The sequence below is a fragment of the Gobius niger genome (genome assembly GCF_951799975.1).
Source record: "Gobius niger genome assembly, chromosome: 1".
Taxonomy (NCBI): Eukaryota; Metazoa; Chordata; class Actinopteri; order Gobiiformes; family Gobiidae; genus Gobius; species Gobius niger.
The window spans coordinates 14,274,724-14,290,550 of NC_136852.1; the positions used below are offsets into that span (position 1 = coordinate 14,274,724).

The 15,827-nt window shown below is 45.0% G+C and overlaps 1 protein-coding gene across 2 annotated transcripts in view; it reads right to left on the reverse strand.

Annotated features, from left to right (window-relative positions):
* LOC306976265 (leucine-rich repeat and fibronectin type III domain-containing protein 1-like protein) overlaps positions 1 to 8,139 on the reverse strand; it is a 173,314-nt gene extending 165,175 nt beyond the window's left edge. Inside the window, exon 1 of one of the 2 annotated variants that reach the window (XM_079574173.1) lies at positions 7,069 to 8,137. The gene's annotated coding sequence lies outside the window, so the exon portion shown is untranslated. Of the gene's footprint in view, positions 1 to 7,068 lie in introns of both variants that reach the window. The other variant, XM_079574172.1, reaches the window with a different exon arrangement.
* Between the last annotated feature and the right edge of the window lie 7,688 nt (positions 8,140 to 15,827).

The window sequence follows — 15,827 nt, forward strand, 5'->3', positions numbered from 1 at the left end:
GCAAATGTAGCTGCGGAGACAATTTTAGAACTTGATTTGGGTTTGCTGGTGTCCAGAGTCTGGCTTCTCAACACAGCACCATTCTTCCAGTCTGCTGCTTAGCATTCTTCTCATAGCCTTGGCTCCCTCTTGCTCCCCTCTAACGTCCTGCGAGCCCTCTCTCACTCCGTCCTTCCTTCCTAGCCTCGCTCGCCCGCTCTTCCCTGGTGAGGTGGGATTGCGCCACTGAACCGGCGTCTGTTGTGATACACAGAAAGCCGGCACTCGATGCAGGGAAGTGTGCATACGGACCATTTAAACCCCTACTGTAGTGGACAGCAGGGAACACCATAAAGACATATTTGCCACTTTAGAATGTAAAACCGTACGGCGCCACAGCCAGACACTGTCATACTTAACAGCACAGTTTGAACCTTTCAGTTTAATTACAGTTGTTGGATAAGCAGAAAAATAAATAAAAACGCCCCAGATTTTGAGAGAATTGAACAAGCAACAGGTTAAAGGCCCCATACCTGTTTTCCTACAGAGAGGAATTGGTGTCACAAAATCACTGCACAAAAGGTGTATTATCACAACTTCCAAAAACACAAAGTCTGACGCAAAGTCTGCATCAGATTGGCTAATATTGATATGTGTGTCATCGTAAAACAAAACACATATTTGATTCGGCTTCTGAGATTAGCCATTAGCCCTTCGTACATTTTTAGATTGCCTCCATATTTGCTGTTGAATTGTTGTTTGGGTGAAAAAATAGATTGTTTGCTTCGTGGGTAATGGCGTAAAGTGAGGTTAGATGATGAAAGGGACTGAGTGCACACAATGTTCTGCATACTGAGGTAAAAAATAAAGTAAACAGTTGCAGCAAATCAATGGAAAGCACCTTTTTGAGCAAAGCCATGATGGGTGAATTCCCGGCTTCTCCCGACTCTCCAAAAATGAAATAGTGTGTGTGGGTTCCACTTCTTTCACTCCATCTCTCTTTCTCTCTCTTTCTCTCCCCCTCCCCCTCCCTCCCTCCCTCCCTCCCTCCCACTCCACCCCTCTCTCTCTCCTCCTCTCTCTCCCACTCCCCTCCTTCTCTCTCTCCCTTCCTCCCTCCCTCTTTCCCACTCCCCTCCTTCCGTCTATATCCCCCTTACTCTCTTTCCCCCTTCTCTCCCACTCCCATCCCTCTCTCTCTCTCCCTTCCTCCCTCTCTCTCCCTCTATCTCCCCCTTACTCTCTTTCCCACCTTCTCTCCCACTCCCCTCCCTCTCTCCCTCTCTCCCTCCCTCTCTCTATCTCCCCCCTCCCTCTCTCTTTTTACTTCCTCTCTCTCTGTCTCTCTCTCCCTCCCTCCCTCCCTCTCTCACTCTATCTCTCTCTCTCCAGAGCAGACACATCAATCAATTACACTTACACTCCTCCAGAATTTACACTTCTCCAAGGCTTCATTTTTCTGTCTGACGTAGACTGTGAGAAAGGTACTTTACCAAAAATACGGCCCCACTACAGAGTAGCCATTGGAATTATAAGGCATATCACATACATAGGTACAAACGATGAAATATGGGATCCATTGCAATAGCAATTAAGAATTCATAACATCTTTTGAACGGTGCAAAGCAGAGAAATAAAAAGCCAGATTTGATCTACAGACGTTAGCATTAGCGATAAAACATTGCAATTTATGAATGGTTCTGAACCCAACTTTTACATTATGCCAAAGCCTGGTGAACAATCATTACTGAATGCACAGATCTTTTGAGATTTTATTTTAGATGAAAACTACTTTACCTCATCTTTTAATATGTAGAAAGAAGAAGCTCCATAAATCACCTGTCATATAGAGATTGTCTTCACCCATAATTTGTAAGTGGACATAATCTGGATAGGACACACTATGACTCCAATAACTGACCACTTGCTTTTTATTGATAAGTAATGGCATTATGTAGACAGGTGACTTGTTTTATGACTGAGTTTTATTGATCCGTTGTGGAGGTGATGCAGTATACAGTGTTGTCCTCCAGCAGTGTGACATGTGAAGAGATGCCTGTACCTTAAAATATGCTCTCGACATATTGATCGAAAATGCTGTATCAAGTGGAAGATGTATTGCCTGAATAGGATAATGGGAAACTAGGAAAGCTTTCAATAAACGACGACCAAGAAGGCACATATGGGAAGAACCAAGGGTGCAGTGTCTGACGGATGATTGACACCTGTCAGCACACCACAACAGACTTCATCTGCACAGCATCAACGGAGCAGCGAGTACAGGAGGGAGGGAGCAACCGTGTAGCATAGCAACAACATATATGTAACTAGTACAATTTTCCTCAATTGATAAGACACTACTCCTTACACATTCGCCCACTGATCTGAAAGTGTGCTGGCTCTATCCCTGATACCAGCATACTGCCATTGCATCCTTTGAATGAAACACTTTGGTTTGCTTTAGTGTCTGCATGTGACTGAGGACATAATTATGAAGTGACTTTGAGTTCTGAGAAAGTACAGCATAAGACCCATTCGCTAGTATTGTTAAGCTGGTAAAATAACATAATCTACGGTCTACATGTTGGTAGCATAGAGAGGTTTCTAAGTGTCATGCCAACTGTTTCTGCTACTTTGTTTAGATATTCACAAGCAAATTGGACACCATAGGCAAGTTTGGAACAACAAAATTGCGTAACACTGGCAGAAAATGTACTGAATTTTTGCAAAACCCACTGTTGAATGTATTTGGGACCACATGTGTTGTACTTTCTTTGAACATATGGAAGAAAAATCAAATGAATAGTGTCATCATTGGCAAAGAAATGTACATTTAATTCTTGTTTAAAGCAGTACTAAGTAACTCATGCCCCCAGAGACCATTAGCACTGCAGGTGTCGTAGCATGTAGCGTTTTTTTTTTTTCTCATTAATTGTCCGTGAGAGTAATACTTCGCTGACAGAGAAGACAAAGGGAGAGAGGGATATTGTACATCCAATTACACAATGGACATTTTTTTCACTCAAACTTGCCTGTAAATACTGTTTAATTGGCGCTAGCCAGCAGCTAGCTTTGTCCGTTAGCCTGTTAGCTTCTTCTTTGTGATTCCATTAGTGTGTATTGGTGGCTCCGACCTGGAGGCAGGAAAGTTGCAAGCATGGTTTTCTGGCCAGAGACACCAGGGGGAGATGAAAGACCCCTCAATCATCCAGTTAACACTTGTATTACCCCCAGAGGGACTACGAAAAGGATTTATTAAGGTAAACACGTTGCTTAGTACTGCTTTAAATAGAATTATTAATTCAAGTAAACGAGTATGTATCCCAGTAAACAATGTAATGTTTCTGGTACTAAACCTCCATGTGCATCTTCACATTTCCATTGTACAATTGTAGAACTACTAATAAAGCACTTTACTTTACTTGTGAAACAATACTTCACTTTATGTTTGACCTACACTGGCTTTTTCAGTGGAAATTGGGCAACAACCAAGCCTACCACTATAATTTCCTTCACGTTGTTGTTTACAATGTTAATACTTGGAATAAGTTGTCTTCTATAACACACTGTACATTAAATCCCCATGTGTGTCTTATTAATTCAACAGTTAAAAGTGATATTTAATGCCTATACATTAATCAGGCTCTCATGCATAAGTGCTAAGATGCTAATGGACAATTCCAATACGTGAAGCAGATCTAAGGGAGTGCACTACTGAATGCAAACTTTTCCTCCCTCATTCATATGCTAATGGTACACATGTTGCGTCACTGAAAGCTATATCTTCAAAGCTCCCATGTAAATGCATGCAGCAAACACCGTCATTTTCAAATAAATATATAATAGGTGGAGACACTTTTGAATGTGCTTAAGGTGCATTTACCAGGTACATAAAACACCCCCAAAACAGCCTGGGATGCTTTTGCTTTACACTTAACAAGACTTATTGCTATTTTTGACTGCTGTGTGAACTCGGTTTCCATGGCACTGAAGCCTATTCTGTTCATGGTGATCTTCGGAAGGCATCCGTGAGAAAGGCATCTTCGATTGGCTCAGATTAGTGAGTTTTTTTTTTTTTTTGCGCCTGAAATGTGTGTGCGCAGCAGTGTGACGGATATGTCAGAAACGGCAGTGATTTAGATGTCGGGGTGTAGCTCCTTTGGGGATCAATCTCCATGTTAATACAATCTTCCCACAGAATAATGTCATGCTGTAAATCATGTTAAGATCAAAGACAAATCTGAGTGCATTTCTCATTACGTCTGATGGGCTTCTGATGAGTTGGAACTGGATATTCTAACTGACAGTCTGTGTAATCTCTCGCACTACGGAGCTTAATGTGGACTACCATACAGAGAGGGAGACTACATTATGTTTAGGTCCATACGGAGTGGGCTTGACTTGAAAGCCAGAGTTAGCAATGTTTCACGAATGGCTTCTTTAACTTTGCGCCTCTGTACAAATCGTCTTCACTGCCAATGATATCAAGATCCATGAAATATTTGAGTGTCTCTGGACAACAGAAACAAGAAGAAAGTGTTCGCAGTCATCTTGAGTCTGTCTCTCTAAGACTTAAAAAACGAGTTGGAAATCTAAGAACATGCAAATAAACATGCCCTGCACTTGCACTCACAAACGCGCTCCCATTCACCCTAACTCTGCTCTTGTATATGCTCAAAAGGGAAGGGGACACCAGAGCACCTGGAGGAAAAATATGCAGGCACAGGGAGGACATGCAAACTCCACAGAGAAAGACCCCATTATGCCCAAGGATTGAACCTGGAACCGACTTGATGTAAGGCAAGAGCACTAACCGCTCTGCCATTGTGGCACATGTAGTGATAACAATACTTAAAGAAATGAGGCATAGGCGTTAATTCAACCTGGTAGACTAATTTCAGCATCACCTACCTCCAGCCAATGATTGCTTCTGAGAGGGCCACAGCTCCAACTCAGCCCATGAGCGTAAGTGCCGCACCTCTGTAGCAGCCAATCATCGCCCTCGGCCCCACTTTTAAGCCCCAGCGATCATGGTTCGTTCGCTTCCCAGCTGCGCTGCGACCGGCCTCCACCCCATCTCCACCTCTTAAACCTGCTGCATCGTCACGGGTCTTCCAAACCATCAGCAGTGTCCAGGCTACGGGGAAGACATCCCTAACTCCAAGCTGTTCATCCATACTGACTTTCATGCATACATCGATGTCTACCGCCGGGGTCTGATCGGCAATACATGTCAATAAATCTTCCTAATTGCTGCTTTTGTCTGTTTGAGTCTATCCAGGTTGAAATACAATGGAATAGTGCTCAAATTCCATGGATAGAACTCAAATGCAAATACAAGTACCACAGTAGTATTTTTGCAGTACATGCATTTGCAGTGATACTGCAAATGCAAAGACCAAACTGGAGGCTGGATGGATGTACAAACAATTCCAGGGCCAAACCAAGACTAAAACCAGAACAAATCATTTTCGGCCACTTAACCAGTTCATGGGCAGCTGGAGACAATCCCGGCTGCTTTGGCCATGGACGATTGGCAGTTAATTGCAAAACTAATAGAGTACATTAAGAATGTCACTGATGGACATGCCTTCAAAGTCACATTCATTCTGTGCATCTGATTTAGAGCCACAATTTTGCTGTAGTTGGCTCTCACCTCACAGCAAAAAGGTTACATGTTTGACCCAAGGAGAGTGAGGGCTTTCCGTGGTGTTTCCCATGCGTCTGTGTATCGGGCTGTGCTTTGGTTTCCACTGTTACTAAAAATATGTACAATAGCTTTCCATTAAGGACCAGGACTCGCTTGGACATTTGTTCTGAAATCTCAGTTGGACTTTTCTCGTCAAAAAAGAAAAATAATAAATACATTTATATATAAAACTCAATAGTAGTGGTCATAATAATGGGACAAAATAATGGGAGATAATGTATATGCCTATAGCAGTTACAGTATACAGTACGTCTGTAAACTAATGCATTTACAACGTGATCTAAAGTTCTGAAATAGATGAGTAGGCAACAGATCTGAGCAACTGAAGCAAAGATAATTGGAAGTGAATCTTTCCCCCCAAATGGTGTTGAACAAGGGCTTGAGTTAAGCCACAGTAATACATTTTTCAAACAGCAAGCCCAAGTCCTAACCAGACCTAATTTCACATATGTGTTTGCGTGCGTTTTAAAGAGGCTTTGAGCTACATCTCTCAAGCCCATCAATATGCAAATTGAACAGTTAGGCAAAAGGAAGAAAGCAGGCGCAGGAGGGTCAGACATGAGCGGCTGACACAGCAAGATGAGATCTCCCACTTGAGCTTGTGGTGGCTCCCACCGCGTGCTGAAATCATATTGGATAGAGCCATAGAAGATTCTGCAATATGGGAATTAAGGTACCCTCTGTTTGACTTGGCCTGCAGCAAGCTATTGTTAGAGCAATCTTAAGGGAGCTTTGACCATGCCAAGCTACAACACCTGGCCTCTATATATCCTTTATCACGGCTGTCCTAAATCTCCCGAGTCGTTCCCACAGCGCAGCACCTCTTGGCTTCACAATCTATTTAATTACACACCTTCTCTTATCCTATGCTGTTTTGCTTTAGCCACCTTTACAGCATTCTTGAAATCCCACACACTGCCCAATTCAAATTCACCAACCAGTGCTCCACAAACCTGCATCTGTCTTCTGCACCGATGGTCAGTTGATCCGACTTCAGCCAATTTCCTGACCCTAAGAGTCTAAAACTTGGGCTTATGCTCTTGCCTTTAGTCTATGATATTCGTTCTCTTCTCCTCAGCACCCCTCCGCACACACTCACGCGCACATCCCTTCTCCCCAGCTCATGCCCTTAATCTACAGAAATGGATATCACCCATGTCTAAACCGTGTGGGTAGCGAAAACACCAGCGCCATTATCTCCCCATCTGCCTTCTCTCCTGTCTATGTCTCCCGTGACAGTGCGCGCACACGCTGTATGTGCATGTGCTCCTCTCCTAAAATTACAAACCATAAGACCACAGAAACGATGCGACAAAGACAAGTGTGGGGAAAGGAAACCTCGGAAATGGCGTAAAGTAAGTAACAGAACAGTGCAATACCTGTGCTTATTTACGCCGTTATCCGTCCTCGGGTCTGTCTGTCCGCCGCACTTATCTCCACACTTTGACTCCAGGTAAAGAACTCCACTGAAGAATCAATACGTCCAATAATCCTTTACTCACACGAAAATAAGACGTCGCACCCTGGAGCCAAAGGAGACCACTCTCACGCGCTCAAATAGAGGCAGTTAGAGATGAAAGGTCTTGGTGCAGTTACGGGAATCAGGCGAGCACCGCTGATCTACTGGGACGGGGCTGAGAGCGTGGAGAAGGCGCCCTTAAACCGGCGCGCCACCGCGTTGCGCACTCGTCAGCTGTCCACAGGAGCGGCTTCTCGCGAGTTAAAATGGTTTATCCAATAGTTTTGTAAGAATCCTCAAATCAGCAAAGTGTGAAGAACGAAGAAACCCCCGGCAGGTAATAAGGATGGGGAGCGTCGAACCTCCTGCTACAGCCGTTTGACTGTCAAATTCCCCTAAACGATCTTTTTGTCCTGCACCGATACCAAATCTTTCAGAGCTCTAAACATTCCTCTCGTAATGGTCATTTGTCCACGAGAATATCCTCTTCTTGCAGTGAGGTACGTGGGCTGCAGTCTGCCTCGATTCTACGCTCTTATAAAAAAAAAAAAAAAAAAAAAAACGTTAATTGATACAGAGGCAAAGTGCAACCTATAAAGCGGTGATCAAGGTCGCTTCTCCAGCCACCGAAGTGACTTTGTCTTGACCTCCCCTTTTGTGTCCGCGGCGAGACGGACGCCTGCCTACGTCCCGAGCGCTTTCCAGACGCAGGATTTCAGTAGAGTTCTCCAAAGCACTTCTTTCTCCCTCCTGTTCTGTCCGCCACGCCGTGCCCGATCTGCGTCTGTGCTCCTCGCCTACTCTGGCAGTGTGCGTCGGTTTGTCCCGCGACGCGCTACGCCTACCTTCAGCTGCCGTCCAATCCAGTGCGCCTCGTGTGGTGCGTTTGGAGCGGCTGTATCCGTGTCCTGCCCAGTCTACTGGCGACGAGGCACCGGGGCTGAAAGCTCTGCGCGCGAGCGGGACGGCGGCGTGGGGCGTGTGCCTGTAGCGGGGGTGGTGTTTTAGGACTCCACGCAGACAAACCCACACACCGGCAAGGGTTCTCACGTTGAGGGGCGCGGACCCATTTACGGCCACGGCGTACGGAGACACGGTCTTTGAAGCGGATGCTGAATAGATGGTCCATTCTTTCATTGCACCTGCATCAACTGCAATTCAATATATCCAAATAATAATAATAATAATAAAAATAATAATAATAATAATAATAATAATAATAATAATAATAATAATAATAATAATAATAATTAAAGCCGCAAGCGGCATTTAGAGGCCCTCGCGAGCAGCGTTGGCCGGTTGGCGCACGCCGTCGCACGCCACCGCAACAACCGGGGGGCGCTGCCACGCCCTACGTGGTTATGCCGGTCCTGCCACCCTCGGTTGAGTTTATAAAAGAGCAAAGGCAAGAAATGCGCCTTCGGCGCCAGATCACGCGATATTTCCCAAAATGGCCGACTTTGTGTGGGTTGCCTAGCAACCACGTAATGTACTTTTTTGTTCGGACAGTCACGACGAAGGTGTGTACCAATTTTGGTTTGGCTACGCCAAACTTTATATCGGGTCGTTGCCATGGCAACACGGTGGGAAAATGGGCGTGGCCTTCATTGACTTTTTTGATCGGGGTCACGTGACGGATGTCTGTGCCAAATTTTGTTTGTCTACGACAAAGTTTACTTTTTTTCTCCATTCATTTTTATTCGGTGCTCTGCAGGGGGCGCTATCGCGCCCATTTTCAAAATTCCTATATCAAAACATCCGGGGCCGACGACTCGACCAACGATTCAAGTTTCACTAAAATCGGCCACAGTATGTGCGAGTTATGACTCTTCGAAGGCGACGGCGAACGCCAAAAATGAACGCCAAATTCATGGCGTTGCCATGACAAAACCGGAAATCCTATTAGAAAGTTTTTAATAACTTTTAATGCCCCACATGTGTAGATGATCTGGAGCGACCGGGGAGTCGCTGCGTTCAACGCCCTAGGACGAGTTCGTTCAAATGCGAGGGCACGAAATGGCGCCTTCGGCGCCAGGTCGCTCTTCTATCCAATATGGCCGCCATACAGATGGTTGCCTAGCAACCGCGTAATATGTTTTTTTTTTTGGCTTCATGTGACCAATCACTGTGCCGAATTTTTTTCGTCTACGACGAACTAAAATTTTCGGGTTTTTCGGGATTTTGGGGGGTCTGGCCATAGGCCGCAATGTTAACGCCGTTTTTCCAGGGGGCGCTGACGCGCCATTTTTTTGAATTTTTGAATTTTGGAGATGTGAAAGTTTTTTTTTTCACCTAATTGAATTTTGGGCAAAAACGACAAACTTAAATTTTCGAATCTCTCCATAGGCGCAATGTAATCCTGATTTTCCAGGGGGCGCTGACGCGCCATTTTTCAACATTTTTTAATGGGATTCATTGACACTGTGTATCGCCGGGATTTTTAATTTTGGGCAAAAAATGGTGAGTTTTCGTCGACGACTCGTCGAGTTATTCCAAAAAAACACGGATAGAAGAAAAATAATAATAATTAAAGCCGCAAGCGGCATTTAGAGGCCCTCGCGAGCAGCGTTGGCCGGTTGGCGCACGCCGTCGCACGCCACCGCAACAACCGGGGGGCGCTGCCGCGCCCTACGTGGTTATGCCGTCCCTGCCACCCTCCGTTGAGTTTATAAAAGAGCAAAGGCAAGAAATGCGCCTTCGGCGCCAGACCACGCGATATTTCCCAAAATGGCCGACTTTGTGGGGGTTGCCTAGCAACCACGTAATGTACTTTTTTGTTCGGACGGTCATGACGAAGGTGTGTACCAATTTTGGTTTGGCTATGCCAAACTTTATTTCGGGTCGTTGCCATGGCAACACGGTGGGGAAATGGGCGTGGCCATAATTTACTTTTTGATCGGGGTCACGTGACGGATGTCTGTGCCAAATTTTATTTGTCTACGACAAAGTTCACTTTTTTTCTTCATTGATTTTTATTTGATGCTCTGCAGGGGGCGCTGTCGTGCCCATTTTAAAATGTCCTATATCGAAACATCCGGGGTCGACGACTCGACCAACAATTCAAGTTACAATTAAATCGGCCACAGTATGTGCGAGTTATGACTCTTCGAAGGCGACGGCGAGCGCCGAAAACGAACGCCAAATTCATGGCGTTGCCATGACAAAACCGGAAATTCTATTAGAAAGTTTTTAATAACTTTTAATGCCCCACATGTGTAGATGATCTGGAGCGACCGAGGGGTCGCTGCGTTCAACGCCCTAGGACGAGTTCGTTCAAATGCGAGGGCACGAAATGGCGCCTTCGGCGCCAGGTCGCTCTTCTGGCCAATATGGCCGCCATACAGATGGTTGCCTAGCAACCGCGCAATATGTTTTTTTTTTTGGCTTCATGCGACCAATCACTGTGCCGAATTTTTTTCGTCTACGACAAACTAAAATTTTCGGGTTTTTCGGGATTTTGGGGGGTCTGGCCATAGGCCGCAATGTTAACGTGTTTTTTCCAGGGGGCGCTGACGCGCCATTTTTTGGAATTTTTGAAATTTGGAGATGTGGAGGTTTTTTTTTTCCCCTAATTGAATTTTGGGCAAAAATTCAGGACTTTTCGTCGGTGGGAAGTGGCCGAAACGGCCTCCGGAGGGGGAGAGGAAAAATAATAATAATAAGAAAAACCCTTACAATAACAATATGGGCCGCCTTCGGCGGCCCATATTTATATCGTCGGAAAGGTCTCACGTCCAGTAATCCACCCGTGAGGTTCATTTTCAAATACGAGCGCGTTGCGCTCGTATTTTACTTCTTCTTTGTCAATGTTTCTTAATGCGTTTTTTTTTCATATTTTTGTGCGAGCAACTACAAATATGCCGCTTTCGCGGCAAACACCTATATCATTGGATAATTAATTCCCTGAGTCACTCTAGTAGTGTTTTAGGGACTGTTTTAGGGCCATGGTCGATGACGAGCGCGTTGCGCTCGTCATCGACTACTTTCTTGTCAGTGTTGCGCCTATTTCACCGGACAGGGCGTGGTGCCGGGAGTCCCCCCATTACTGTCTAATGCATGGGGAGCGCTCCGCGCTCTGTTTCTTGAGCGCTGCGCGCTCTTTTCGGGACGTGCGCTACGCGCACGTCTTTCATCAGTGCGCTCCGCGCACTGCCGTACAATTACAATAGGCCCGAGCCCTGCCAGGCCGCTCGGGCCTAATAATAAGAATAAGAAAAACCCTTACAATAACAATATAGCGCCGCCTCCGGCGGCCCATATTTATATCGTCGGAAAGGTCTCACGTCCAGTAACCCACCCGTAAGGTTCATTGTCAAATACGAGCGCGTTGCGCTCGTATTTTACCACTTCTTTGTCAATATTTCTTAATGCGTTTTTTTTTCAGATTTTTTTGCGAGCAACAACAAATATGCCGCTTTCGCGGCAAACACCTATATCATTGGATAGGCCTTAATGCCCTGAGTCACTCTAGTAGTGTTTTGGGCATTGGGAAGTGGCCATGGTCGATGACGAGCGCGTTGCGCTCGTCATCGACTACTTTCTTGTCAATGTTGCGCCTTCACTGGATTTTTCACCTTTTTTCACACGAGCAGTTACAAATGTGCCGCTTTCGCGGCACACGCCTATTTCACCGGACAGGGCGTGGTGCCGGGAGTCCCCTTATTACTGTCTAATGCATGGGGAGCGCTCCGCGCTCTGTTTCTTGAGCGCTGCGCGCTCTTTTCGGGACGTGCGCTACGCGCGCGTCTTTCTTCAGTGCGCTCCGCGCACTGCCGTACAATTACAATAGGCCCGAGCCCTGCCAGGCCGCTCGGGCCTAATAAGAATTAAAGCCGCAAGCGGCATCGAACGGCCCTCGCGGGCCGTGCCTCCTTTAGCGCCTCTATTGCCGCGTCTATGTAACCCTACCAAGGGCGCCACACTGCATTTTATTGCCCTGATGTGCCATTTATTGTTGTCAGTAAACATCAAAACAACATTTTTAGCCTCTCAATGTGAATAAAGGCTCCAGCCTGCAGAGGGCGCTAGCGCGGCCATAAACTTTTTAATTTAACAAGTAGCATCAGACAGCCCTAACGGGCCGTACTTCCATGTCCACTGTCCACAAGCTCCTGACAGGGGGATGTGAGATTTATGTGTCAGCCCCATTAGATTTACATGGGGGGCCCCGGGCGTCACCATGGCAACACCGTACAAAATACGATATGTGTCTCATTGCCTTTTTGGATCGGGACGCCATCAACTATTTTTGTGCTGAATTTTATCCATTTCCGAGAAACTAATTTTTTTCCCATAATGCAATTTTTATTTTGCACCTGGAGGGGGCGCTATCGCGCCCAATGTCACTTTTTCACATTTGTTGTGTCCAGGGGTGAAAGGTCAATAAAATGTTTATTTCCGATTTTTAATCGGAGTTTGTTTGTGCGAATGGGAGTGATTTTTAGTTTTTGATGAATCGCAAAATACTTCGTAAAGATTGCGGCTTTGCCGCAAACAAACCGTAAAACATAGACAAAAAAATTTGATAACTTTTGATGCCCCACATCTCGAGATGATCTGGAGTGATTTTGAGCTCATTTGGTGAAACGCCCTAGGAGGAGATCGTTAAAATGCGAAGTCAGCGAAAACGCTGACTCAGCATTCTCCAGGCTTCCTGTCAAAATGGCGGACTTCCGGTTTGTCAGGGGGCGTGGCCACAATGATATATTTTGTTAGTCGTCACATGACGAATATCTGTACCGAATTTCATCGCTCTACGACAAAGTTGACGTTGGCCCCGGTTGGTCCCGCCTCCATGGACGCAATGTATTTTGATTCACCATGGCAACACCGTACAAAATACGATATGGGTCTCATTGGCTTTTTGGATCGGGACGCCATCAACTATTTTTGTGCCGAATTTCATTCATTTCCGACAAACTAATTTTTTTCCCATAATGCAATTTTTCTTCTGCACCTGGAGGGGGCGCTATCGCGCCCAATGTCACTTTTTCACATTTGTTGTGTCCAGGGGTGAAAGTTCAACAAAATGTATATTTCCGATTATTAATCGGAGTTTGTTTGTGCGAATGGGAGTGATTTTTAGTTTTTGATGAATCGCAAAATTCTTCGTAAAGATTGCGGCTTCGCCGCAAACAAACCGTAAAACTTAGGCAAAAAATTTGGATAACTTTTGATGCCCCACATCTGGAGATGAGCTGGAGCGATTTTGAGCTCATTTTGTCAAACGCCCTAGGAGGAGTTCGTTAAAATGCGATGTCAGCGAAAACGCTGACTCAGCATTCTCCAGACTTCCTGTCAAAATGGCGGACTTCCGGTTTGTCAGGGGGCGTGGCCACAATAATATTTTTTTTTTGTCGTCACATGACGAATATCTGTACCGAATCTCGTCGCTCTACGACAAAGTTTTCTTCGGCCCCTCCCCCATTGGCGTAATGTATTTTGACTTTTGTAGGTGGCGCTGTCGCGCCATTTTTTTTTTCCCAAATATAAAACACACATTTAAATTAATTTTTCACCGGACCTGAATTTTGGGCAAAGTTTGGTGAGTTTTTGACAATGTTCAGGGGGTCAAATTCCTGCTCAAAGAGCAGAAGAAAGAAGAAGAAAGAAGCGAGAAAGAATAATAATATTTTTTACAAAAACAATATAGTCGCTTTCGCGACGATGTCATATTATACATTTTTGGAAAGCTTTCAACAATCCGCACGCATCCGTGGGACTCCTGGGTGGATGACGAGCGCTTCGCGCTCGTCATCCACTATATACCCCCATTCACACTATTTACCCCCATTCATTTTAATGCAATAATAAGTATAAAGGGCCCACACCTCCGGTGTGGGCTTCACTGTTTTACATGGTGAGTTTATGTTTCACATGGGGACAGCGCTTCGCGCTGTTTTTGTGCGCTCCGCGCACTTAGGTTCAGTGCGCTGCGCGCACTGCGCTGTGATTACGATTACAATAGGCCCTTGCGACGGCAGGCCGCTCGGGCCTAATAAGAATAAGAAAAACTCTTACAATAACAATATAGCGCCGCCTCCGGCGGCCCATATTTATATCGTCGGAAAGGTCTCACGTCCAGTAACCCAACCGTAAGGTTCATTGTCAAATACGAGCGCGTTGCGCTCGTATTTTACCACTTCTTTGTCAATATTTCTTAATGCGTTTTTTTTTCAGATTTTTGTGCGAGCAACAACAAATATGCCGCTTTCGCGGCAAACACCTATATCATTGGATAGGCCTTAATGCCCTGAGTCACTCTAGTAGTGTTTTGGGCATTGGGAAGTGGCCATGGTCGATGACGAGCGCGTTGCGCTCGTCATCGACTACTTTCTTGTCAATGTTGCGCCTTCACTGGATTTTTCACCTTTTTTCACACGAGCAGATACAAATGTGCCGCTTTCGCGGCACACGCCTATTTCACCGGACAGGGCGTGGTGCCGGGAGTCCCCCCATTACTGTCTAATGCATGGGGAGCGCTCCGCGCTCTGTTTCTTGAGCGCTGCGCGCTCTTTTCGGGACGTGCGCTACGCGCACGTCTTTCTTCAGTGCGCTCCGCGCACTGCCGTACAATTACAATAGGCCCGAGCCCTGCCAGGCCGCTCGGGCCTAATAATAATATAACATAACATATTAAAGGCAATTACAGTGGATTACAAATGTATTTCTTTATTCAATTTGTTTGGAGAGACTGATGTGGACAAAACAACAACATATATCCGTATAAACGCTGCCAATAGTGCAAACCTTTTCACTATGGAGTGCACTGGCGTACTCTGGAACAGCAACACATGGACATGAGATTCGTATGTGGTAGTGAACACAATGACAGACTTGTGGAATCGCATTCAAACTGTGTGACTTTATTGGAGCGCCTATAGATACTTCACCTTCGAAACACCCTCTGCACAGCTGGAAATGACCTTCTTCGTATTGGTTATTATTGTAGATGTCTTGCATAGGCTCCAGCAATGCAAAGCTATCCCCCCTCTTACTTTCTCTCTAGTTTGTAAGAAATTATAATAATTATGGCTTCACAAAGTGTTACCAAATTATTGTCATCAGAGCATTGTATTAAATATATCTGCATTGCAAAAAGCCACAATACAAGTCAGTGTAGTTTTTCCATCTAGACTCATTTTCCCTTTGGTCTTAATTTAGTCATTCTTAACTCTTGCTCTGACACAATTTGATGAATAACAAAAAGGCTTAATTTCTGTTTGAATATAATGGAACATACTGTGATTGAATGTTTTGGTAAAAAATCGCTATATTTAAAGGCACTATACCTGATTTTACCTCTAGAATTTGAACAAAATGTGTCTGTAATTCCCCCTTTAGTGATTTTTTTTGTAAACTGAGACATTTGAGACATTTTTTTTTTTTTTAGCATTTCTGTTTAATTGACCATAGAAGTGATCCTGCTAGTTGTGAGATGAGCCCATAGACTCGTCCCTGCTACAGATGCTAGAAAAGTTAGGAGTGAGTTTGGACCGCAACTAACATTTTGATTTAGTGTTTTCTTTTTTTATTGTTTGGAATAAAAAATGTTCTGCAGCCAGCTAGTTATGGTTTGCTGATTTTAGATTTTACAGTTTGTTTCTAAAACTTTTATGGGCTCGCCCCTCAATACAATATATTTTGGTGTGCCAGCTCCAGCTCTAAGGCCTAAAACGA